This window comes from Struthio camelus, chromosome 2 (genome assembly GCF_040807025.1).
Source record: "Struthio camelus isolate bStrCam1 chromosome 2, bStrCam1.hap1, whole genome shotgun sequence".
Lineage (NCBI taxonomy): Eukaryota > Metazoa > Chordata > Aves > Struthioniformes > Struthionidae > Struthio > Struthio camelus.
The window spans coordinates 99,715,131-99,726,215 of NC_090943.1; the positions used below are offsets into that span (position 1 = coordinate 99,715,131).

At 44.1% G+C, this 11,085-nt stretch overlaps 1 long non-coding RNA gene across 1 annotated transcript; it reads left to right on the plus strand.

Moving 5' to 3' along the window:
- Nucleotides 1-257: 257 nt before the first annotated feature.
- LOC138065977 (uncharacterized) lies at nucleotides 258-10,209 on the plus strand. The gene is made up of 3 exons (XR_011139062.1): nucleotides 258-5,532; nucleotides 6,563-6,686; nucleotides 9,985-10,209. It is a non-coding gene; the product is annotated as an uncharacterized lncRNA (long non-coding RNA).
- Nucleotides 10,210-11,085: the final 876 nt, after the last annotated feature.

Here is an 11,085-nt window from a genome sequence, read left to right on the forward strand (position 1 = left end):
CATAAGGAACCAAGTGATTAATCATATTCTTCCTAGTAAATTTGGAAGCGCTGATGAATGCCAGGACATGTTGTAATGAGTACTGGAAAAAGGCAATATATTGGAAACCTGACTGTTGCTTTCAATAGAAGGATCAGAGAAGTTAAGTCTGTTAATCAGACATTACCATTTAGAATATACATATATATATATATATATATATATATATTTATATATAAAATATGCATTTAAAGCATTGTCCATATGCGCGTGCAAAAATCCTAAGCTGAGCATACACACCTGTACCCTACAATCACCCATCATCACAACAATCCCAGCAGCTTTACCTCAAAATTGGAACTGAATGTAGACACAAAGCACAGTCAAACAATTTGTCTTCAAAATACAACTTTCAGCCTCTTATTTACTAAGCAGCACTGTCCTTCAAATGCTGACTTTGTGAGGTAAATAGAAATATGATTTCTGCTCTTCCTTATCTCCTTGTAATACAAGACTACGTAAGGCACAGTCTTTATTCTGGGATGTGGTTCACAGCATGTTTTGGACGGATCAGAGGGGAAATCTGCACTTTTGCACATCAGAAAATAAATGGCACACCTTTATTTATTTTGAAAGACTTATATGCTGTTAATTATGTACACACAGAAACTGTGAATTAAGGTTGAGGATTCTCTCTGAAACAATTCAAAGAGCTTTTGTTGCTGTATTCACACTGAGAGTGACATTATAGCAATTACTGAGTTTACTTAGTTTTCAGCTCTGTAACTCAAGTGATATAAAAGAAGGCAGTGAGGCTACAACTATTCTTACATAAGTATATACCCTTATAGGATAAACATCTATATACAAAATGGAGAGATAAAAGAAATCAGGAAAACTTGTGTCAGGAGCGCCTCTCATGCCCCTCTCTGCCTACAGAAGGGCAAGTGACTGTATCTCATATGGTAACTCCATCGTAGAGGTTAGGTGAGATGAATTTCAACTGAGTTTTTGAGTACACGTTCTAGAGAGCTAACAGGAAAACTGGAAAGTTGGAGCCTCAGAAGAAAAATTCAATTTTTTCTTCTTGAATGCTGAAAACTTAAGTAGGGGAGCACTGCTGTGACAAGCTCTGGTTTCTGTGGCCTGGTATAGGGATAAAATAAAAAAACAGAGACACAGCAAAACCATTCTGGAAGGCAGGTAGTTGCCTCTTCTATTTAAAGCTTCCATCAGAACACTTAGATACCAATAAAAATTTCTCCACAATTCTGGCCCAAAAAAGAAGAAACAAAAAGGAAGCAACAGGAGGGGCAATTATTACTATTATTCAAATTCCAAAATGTCCATAATTGGTACTGTCATTAAAATAGTCATGTCTGTAAAGGAAAGTTTAGCACTTTCAACTTCACTGGCTGCTGGACTGAAGCCTACTATACTATACTTAAAGCCTAAACATGAATTTGAAGGATGATGAGATTCCCTTAGGATTCATCTTTGGGGAAGAATGCCAAAGGACCATATCACTAAGGATGCGGGAAGGGAGTTTTACTTTCAGCTTGAGACATTTATATTTGACCTGTGTAGGTAGTCACGTAGCAAGTCAGTGTTTAACAGGGCTAGGTATACAATGGGATACAACCAGTACATCTGCTTTCATTTCAGAAATGAAATTTCAGAAAAGGATTTTTAGAAAATTTCTAACCAAAGATACAAATTTACACTAACTGCAGTCAAAGCCGTAAATTAAGAAATTTTTCAGAGTTCTGTCAAATATACTGTCATGTCACATCTCATTTAGGTACTGAAACCCTACCGAAACAAAGCAGTTAAAGACATTTCATGTCAAAGCCATCAGGTCCCATATCAAGACCACAACCAGAAGACTGGGAGGATTTTCAGGAAGGAGGAGGACAACATAGAGACTGAAACAAAAACAAAAGCAAAACTGAGCACCTCCAAAAACAATGCCCGAAAGCATCCCATTCAGCCTCTAGTACCACTTTTCATTCTCTTCACAGGTGAAAGAAATGCTCCCTCATTCAAAATAAAAACATTCACTGATTGTTCACACCTATTACAATAGCTTAGAAAAAGTGTTACTGATGAAAAGAGAACAAAGTGGTTAGAACACTAGTTTGAGAATTGAGACAAGTCCCTGCTCTTCTACAACTCTTACATAGTTTGAACAGTCTCTTTGCTTCACTTTCACATTTCACATACACACGCGTGCACACACACACACACACACACACACACAAGTTGTATCTTTCTTGTTCCTCTTGATTACTTTTTAAGACCTTGTGGTTGAGAAACATGATCATGCAAAAAAGTGAGCCCGAGAGGAAATAATGAGGAAATAATTCTATTTGGGAGCTACTGTAGCAGAAAAACAACCAAGCACCCATTTACTTTTGCACACACCAGTTAACCAGACCAGTGGGTGACACACAGCTAGTCAGGAGCTGGCCCACAGTTCGATCTCAGCCCTAACTTGCAGTCCTTGCTCCACTTCTACCCCACAAGGATACTTCTCAGGCAAGCTTTGAAGGGGCTCAACTGCTACTGCACACCTACGCTTTAACTAGCACCCAGTAACATGCTCACTGGCCACATATGGGAGCCCGGCCTAATGTCCCCATCTTTCCCACCCATTTTTGCAGCAACGCCCCCTAGGCCACTAGGCTAACAGTGTGGCTTAGGTGAACGAGGGCATGGCAGAAACTTGAGAAAGAGCAGAGTCTATAGTGGTACGGGGAAGGAAAATCACAGAAAAGAAACACCTTGTCCATCTTCTCCTCACTGTTTCCCTTTGAACCCCAAGCACCTTTCTGAGACACAAAGGTCATGGCCAAAGGACATGCTCCAAAGGACAATAAAGAGAACAGAGGTGCAAGAGAAAGATCACCACCACCAGGGAATACACAAACATTTACAGCAACTGTGCTGTGTCCTTTCCTCCCCGCTCTTCCCCTGCACAGTACCATTGCTCTGAAGTGGTACCTTCACACTGCAAGTCCTGTCCTTTTTTCTCTAGAGTAGGCACAGAAAATTCACACTGCAAAGGAGAATGATCTAGACAACGGTATCAGAATAAAGTCAAAAGGGTAATAACATGTCATTTCCCAGGCGCAACATCTGCATTTGCCAAAATAAATTGCTAGGCTCCAGAATAAAGCACAAGGTAAAAGCTGTTACACTGTGAGAATATAACGGGCAGAGGTGTAGCTACTTTGAAAGTCTACACAAAAGTGTATGATTTTTAAGCTACAGACAAAATTAAAGATGAAATGTTGTGCCTGGTGGTTTATACAGCAATATGCCAGCAGGAAAAAGAAATAACAATCCACATGGCTAGGATGCTAAAAACATCAACACAGGGCTTAGCATGTGGCAAGAAGACAAGCTGAACAAAATTTCCAGAAAGATGTATATACATCAAAACTAATTTAGAGAAAAATTTCTTAGTTCTGTGCATGAATAGCTAGCAAGGCCTCATTTGCAGTCTGAAGAGAATCTTTGGTCCTCTGAAGCAAGATGGTCACAGATGCTACCTATGCTCTCTAGAGTAAGACCTAGCCCAGGTCTACAGTGGCCATCCTGCAGCCCTGCTCAGCATACCAGACCCGTGGTGGCAGAAGCAGCATAAAATGCCAGTAGAGGAGCCGTGGGGGAACCACAGCTGTGATATATGCTCACATTCCTGTGCGGTCTCTTACGTGCATGTGGAGAGAAAGGGCGGATTGCACACACCGTTTTGTACTGCATCTGTACTACAATACTCTCACAGCCGCATAGCGGGGAAGAAGAAACACAATGACTGTGCACTGAGTGGATAGACCAGAAAGCACATTGTCAGTTGTCCCACAAAACATTTAAATCAGCCTGGGAGCTGTAGCTTGAGCTTCTTACTCTCTTCCTATCTCCTTGTTTCCTCTGGTTTTCAGCACCAAAAGGTGCTGCCTGAGCTGAAGGGAGCAGCTAGCAAGTGAGGTCCACCTTCCCACACAGAGCACCACAGGACAGCCAGGAGCAGGAGGAACTGAGAATGGGCAAATAATCATTCATAGAGTCCAGCCTCCCCTTCCCAGCACCGGTGTGTCACAAATTTGCAGACTGGCTGTTGTGTCCAAAAAGACCAGTAGTGACTCATTAGAGCATCCTAAAGCCCAATCATAACCCAGCTGCTGTCCCCACCACTGCCCCTGCATGACACAAGGTAGACCTTCAAGGCAGACGCGCCAACTCAACATCCGCTGACCCTGGGCAAGGGAACTTCCGCTCACAGCAAAGGGATGTTTCTGTTTCATGAGAGACACATAAATCAGTCCTCAAGTATCAACTGAGGGGGCTATAAGCAGCATTTTGAATGCTCAGCCTGGACACTGTGGGGGTAAAACATGATGAAACATACCCACCGAAAGCAGGGACTAATTTTGCTTACAAGAGAAGAGAGCTCCAAATAAAAGCTTCACATAAAAATTCCACTCTGTTGTAAGCTTTGCTGCGAGAAATCTTTTCGAAAATTATTATCGATGCTGAAGGGAAAAAAATAGAATTTCTTTTTTAACGTGTGAGAGACTAATTGAACAGAGATAGCTTTGTTCAAGCCCTAAGCAACACTTTACAGCACATGAGGGATGTAGATTCACTTTAATTTTATTAGGCTAGTTACTTGAAATAAGGTGATTGAAGAAGAGGTTTTATCTAGGGATAAAAGCTCTGCTATTTTTCCTCCAATTTAAAATGCTGCTGTGAGGATGCCAGTCTGACAAGACTAAGCTATAATAAACGTAGAAACACTCCTGGTGATTTCATAAGCATGTGCTGCAGGCGTTCAGAGTAGATGTAATCACTACATGCAGTGCTAGCAGCTAGGTGGTACTTGGGTCCGCTTTGGAGCAGCAAACTTTAAGAAGCACATAGATTTACAGGGAATACAGAAAGGGGAAATAAGGCTGTGAAAAGGCTTGGAAAAAACTAATGAAAAGGAAAGGTAAAAACAATTGTTTAGTCTGAGGAGAAAACGGAAAAGAGATGATAACAGGTTTCCAACACGTAAGAAGTTTTTACAAGGAAACACTTTACAGGACCATTTTTTCTGTGTCTGATTCATGTCCCACCTTGAACGTAAGCTGCTGTAAAGAGAATTTAGTCAAATATGAGGGGGAAAACCCGTCTAACAACAGGTATAATTAAACAGTGGAATGGGTCATGGTATCCTTGTCCTTTGGGAGTTTTCAGAACCAGTCAGAAATCCATCAGCTGGGGCAGCTGCCCGAAAGCTGGGTGAGGGAACAGGCGACTCCCCGCCAGGGCAGCCCAGCCTTGTGTTTGGGTGGTGCTTGGAGGGACGTCCAACCAACAGTCATCATCCGGGTGCTTATTTCTACTATTTGGAGAGCTGGCCTCTTGAGCACTTCAGCTGCATTCGCAGCTAACGCTATCAGTGCCCTGGCACCGATATAAAACACAACCCTGTCTGAGACAGAAAGCTGCATTAGCCGACGCAGTCCTTCCTCTCCGCCTGTATTCCCACGGCGCGGCCTCCAGGTAGGCGCGCGTCCATCGCAGCCAGCCTTCGGCCTTTCCCGTCGCCCTGATCCCCGGGCTGTGAAAAGCGGCGCTGGGGGCAGCCCGGGGCGAGGCAGGGCCGCAGACCCCCTGCGCAGAGGGGCGAGGAAGGTGCGCGGCGCTGAGCTACAGAGGAGGTTATGTATGTACGCTGCCCTGGGTGCGCGGTGCCGGCACCGAATTAGCTGCCAAGTCAAATACGCTAAAAATAAAAGAAAATAAAATAAAATATAAAATAAAATAAAATAAAATATATAAAATAAAATATAAAATAAAAGGTTACCTTTCCCCGGAGTTGGTGGCCGGAGGCACTCGCGGGGGTACGCGCTCCTGCGGCGGAGGGCTCCCGAGGCGCCCTCCGGCCCCGCCGCGGCGCAGCGCAGCGCAGCGCAGCGCAGCGCAGCGCAGCGCAGCGCGGCCCGCGGTGGCAGCGCGCCCCCTGGCGGCGCCGCGGCGGCACCGCCCGCGCCCGGGAGGGGCCCCGCGGGAGGCGGCGGCGGCGGCGGGGGGGGGCTCGGAGCAGCCCCTTGCCCCCGCTTCCCCCCCCGGCCTGAGCGGCGCCTGAAACCTAACTTTGTCCGGAGGGAGGACTGAAAAACGCACACAGGGGTTAACTGGTGGAAAACAAGCAAGCAAACAACAAAACAAGAATGTGCTCTCATTACAAAAAAAAACCCAGCAGGGAGGCATGCGGGCGCAAACGGAAAGCAAAGCCTGCCGCAACATGCGGGGAAGGAGGGCCAGCAGAAAATGGTTCAGTTAACCCCCTCCCCAAAGGACGACAGAGCGGGAGGCGAAACCTCGTCGCCGGCGAGGGGCTGGCTCGGGTTCCCCGGGCCCGGGCTAGTGGGAGCGGAGCAAACCGAGCATGAAGCGGCAGCGCAGCAGTCGCTGTTTGAGAAGGATGCTCAGGAGGGATGTGCGGAGCAAGACTGCTGGCGGGGGCAGGATGGGGGGGGGGGGTACACGGCTGGGGAAGCCGAGATGAACTTCTTTTTTGGTGCTGCAGGTGTAGCCCTGACGGGACCTTGCTGCTCAGCACTTCCACTGCGACCTGGAGTCAAAGGCTCACTGGGAAAGCTTAAGGCAAAGGCACACGGCAATTTCTCTCCTCACCGGCTAGCCCTCCACAGGTAATACATTACCTGCCTTTCTTTTTAGGAACCAACAGCTCAGTTCTTTCTCCCCACTCCCCAAACCCCTGAAATAATGTTTTTCAGGCCATAAGTGCATCCTGCCACCATAAAGCTTTAATATAACAAAGTATTACAAGATGTTGTTATAATCTACTGGGACTGGCGATAAAGCGATTTTGACAATATCAAAACACTAGGAAAGTCGCAAAATTTGAATCTAAAAACAGATCATTAATCAAAGTGAACATTTCAGTCTTAACTTGCAACTCTAATTTATATCCTCTGATCACTGAAAATTTAGGCTGGGCTGGTTTGAAACAGTGATTTTTTTTTTTTGTTGTTAACAAGCAAAACAAAAAAATCTGTATCAGTCCCAGCTTGGGTCTTTTTTCCTTTCTCCAAGTAAGTAATTGGTCCAGCATAGCGTTTCGAGTTCCTTAATCTTAATACAGGACTACTTAAAGCACCGACCCTCCTGATGCCATCCTATACTTCTGTGAAGGTGAACTGTGTGCAATTGCCAAATCCCCCCCTTAGACCTCTGCAGAACAGGCAAGGGCTGGGCCCTCAGCTGCTTACTTCTGCTCTGGAAACATACCCACGTCTGTGATTTTCTCCTCAGCATGACCTATCACTGCTTGTTTTCTTCACTGCAACAATCTATGGCACGAACTGCCTGCCTAGGCAAGTGTGAGTGGAGGAGGTTTGGTCAGTTTGGTGCTGAAGGTGTTCTCCTCCCCTCCCTGTCGTGTTGCATGCCGGTTTGTAATCTTGCTGCTAGTTGTTTTCCAATTAATGACTCCCGTGGGGCTTGGGGCATGAGGCCACCAGTAAAATTTGAACATTATCATCATCCCATTATGTCAGAGAGTATAGCTTCCCCTCAATTTAATTGAGCTATTTAAACAAGCACAAACTCACAGAATGTTTGTCCTCAGCTTACTCTAGAGATGGCTCTGTGATACCAACCTCATAAAACATGCTCAAGGAGAGAAGAATAAAACAATACAAAAAGTTCTACTGATTTCCAGACTCCAACCCTGAGGGGGTCACTTAGCTGAGGACAGAGTTAGTTGTTACCAGCCATACATGTAAAGAAAGAAACACAAAATTCAAGTCTGACTGCCAGAGCGGACTGCAAACATAAAACAGTTTCTGCGTCCTGTTCTGCCAGGATCTTTGTCTAACCGGGCCTCGTTTCCCCTCGCCGTCCTTCCTCCCATTGGTCTGAGAGTCAAGGCAACATCTCAGATGTATCTGACAGTGTTCTGTATTTATGTATTCCTTTTAGGAAGAGGACAGATTCTTAGAGTCTTCTCAATGTTTCTGGTTTTGTTTAATTCTTCCAATTAAAAAAAGTACTTTTTCAAGGTCATGATCATGTCAGGTGAAGCTGTCTAGGCAACATCTATGTAATGTGTTCTAAAGGAATACAGGATCTGTTTCTCTCTAGAAGAAGGGTTATGTGAGGATTGGGAAGTCTACTTCCAGCTGCTAGGTAGGAAATTTCATACTGTAATTCACGCTTTCAGCACTAAAGTTGCAACGCCCATTTTGCAGAGTCCACTTCTTACAAACACTTTGCAACACCTCATCTCCTGTTTTCAAGGTCTTCCCAAAGAAAGTGCATTTGAGAATCTGTCTACATACAACTTTAAAATTCCAATTCGGTTTTGCCTGTTTAAAAATACCTCTATCCTATAATTTCCCAGCTGATTTAATTTGCATGCTTTCTCTTGAGTGACGTCCACATACCTACCATAGTTAAGGAGTCCTTCCTAAGTGCAAAACCAGCCAAAGGTAGCTGGTTGTATACAAACTGATTTGGGCAAGAAGATATGCCCTCCATTTTCAAGGTCACTACCAGTGTCTGAGCCAACTCTGAAAAAAACTCTAAAGTGGTAAGAAACGAAGACAAGAAAAAACATCCAGATGTTTTATTGCATAATCTGGGTTTGAGATCATTTTTGGACCCTTAACAAAACCTGAGAGTTTACTTGATTTCACTACCATTTGTCCATGAAGAAATAAATTGTAAATATGGAGTGGCCATTGTAGCTCTGAGAAAAGTTGTACTTAAGCAACTGGGAGATCTGTAGAAGGATCAGCACTACTATTGGGTGCCTAAAGAAGCTGAACCGTCTCTTTGAGGAAAAACTAGACCTGCGGCCTGGTCAGACTCAGGAAATTAAAGAGCACAAGCGTACAATATATGCAACTGAATAATAGTAGCTTGACTGGTGTCCAGCAGGAGCAACTCCATCAAGCCCTTTGATGATAAGAAACAATTGATAATATGTGAATCACCAGTTGATTTCCTTTTACTAACCAAAGCCAAGTCCCACAGATATTGGTTTGACACGGAGAAGGTAGAGCTGTCTCGGCACTGAATGCCAGAGACCCTACAGCTATATAGGCCAGAGACACTAGAGCATTCCTTCATCTTCAGGTTTTCAACAAATGAGAAAACTCCAATCACATAGCTCAGAGGTTTTCAACTCTTTACACTCTGCAGATCTCTGAGCTGTTTCTAAGAGAGGTGCTGACTCTTGCTTAGAAGATTTACATGACATGACAAGAGTTTTGCTTTTCTCATTTAGATTTAGCAGATCCCTCAGAAATCTTCCCAGACCCTCAGAAGTCCATGGACCAGAATTTATACTCATGTCTGGAAAAGTAAATGCTTCACAGCCTGCAAAGCCTAGTACAACTAGGCAGGTAGCTAGAGTCGGGCTTTGGGCCTTTGTTTAGTGACGCTCATGGTTTAACTGCATCCTTTTTTCACGAGCTGCCCTGGTGACAGGATGGGGAGCATTTACAGACAGAGGTCAAGTATCTGCACAGCTCTTCCCCATCATCTATATCAAGCTGGCATGGTGCCCTACAGAAAGCACTAAACCTGTGTTGTTTTGCATCCTTTGCTAGCAATAGATTGTCAGTCAGCACAGAATACACCCCAAGTATACTAATGTGATCTTCGTAGACGAGGCTCAGTGGGTGTTGTACTATGATTCTACAAGTGGATCCCGGGGATATCATGGATGTTAATTATTCATTTATATATGAACTAGTACATGAATATTTATGCCCGTATGTCTGGATATGAAATGCAGACAGATTTATATAATACCCACACCAGTACACACTGCTTTGAGAGGTGCAAACAGATAATTGATTGAAACAATTCATTTAAAATCTATATACATCTCCTAGGCAGGCTGTTCATATTCACTTAAGGACCATGCTATGTGAGAAGCAATTATTCATACTGAAGTGCATATCTCCATTATTCTAGCTGGAATCCAGTCTGTGATCATCCTCACCTCGGTGCCTAACAGAACCTCTTCTTTCTCCTGCTCCACATGCATCTTCTGCACATGCTGAACCTTTTTTTGAACTCGCTATTGCAGGGACTTTTGTAAAAAGGGACTGGGTACCAAGGAGTGGGCAAACTCATGTTCTGCACAATATAGAACAGCAGCTGTCTACTCCAGACTCATGGCATAATTTCTGGGATGGAATTAAAATAAAGGCTACCCATTAATATCTAATAATGTGAATTGTCACTGTTTTCCTTAAGTTAAAAGATATTTGCGGGAGGCACGTGTCATAAGTAGCAACAATTCAAGCAGAAAAAAAGCAGAAAAAAAGTGATTCTACTGCTGTACCAATTCGTTTCCAGTCTTCAGGTCCTGTTCATAATAACCATTCCCTTGAAGACTGGATACTAATTGGATTTCTCTGAATGACAGTCTCTGCAGTATCCTACTTTCCTTTGTCCTCTTATCAGAGCATCATTACCTTTCCAAGTATTCCCAAAGCACCCATGCGCTTTCCGTCTGAGCAGCTTGCAGCACTGTTCTCACAAACAGGACAGAGCTAGAGTCTTCTTGTGGGAAAAGATAGCTGCTCTTCCCAAAGGGAAGGCAGTTCCTGGACAACATGCTGGAGCGAAGGCTTCACACCCACATGCTCCCCACATACACAGCTCAGCTGGGAGATCAGAAAAATGCCCGGAGAAATACCCCTGACAACCCATGAAGTAATGAGTCACATTTTCTAAAGCAGACAGTGAAACACTGCCAACTTTTTTTGTCATCTTAAGTGTTTGTGGATTAAATCATGTTGAGTTGGGCAGGCAAACTACATTTGCACATTTACTAATTACCCAGCTAATTTGTACCCTGTTACAAACAAAAGCAGATCTCTGGCTACAGGAATCTCTCCCATGCACTTACAGATGAATACAGACACAATCATAACCCTGCTCTTTCAGGTCCACAAATAAAAACTCCACCACTTGAGCTAAAGAAAGATCCCTTAAATCCTGCCCCCAGCACCAGCAGATATTTCAAGCTGCAGTGAGGAACTCCTCCAGTTTCCCCAGTTTCTCCAT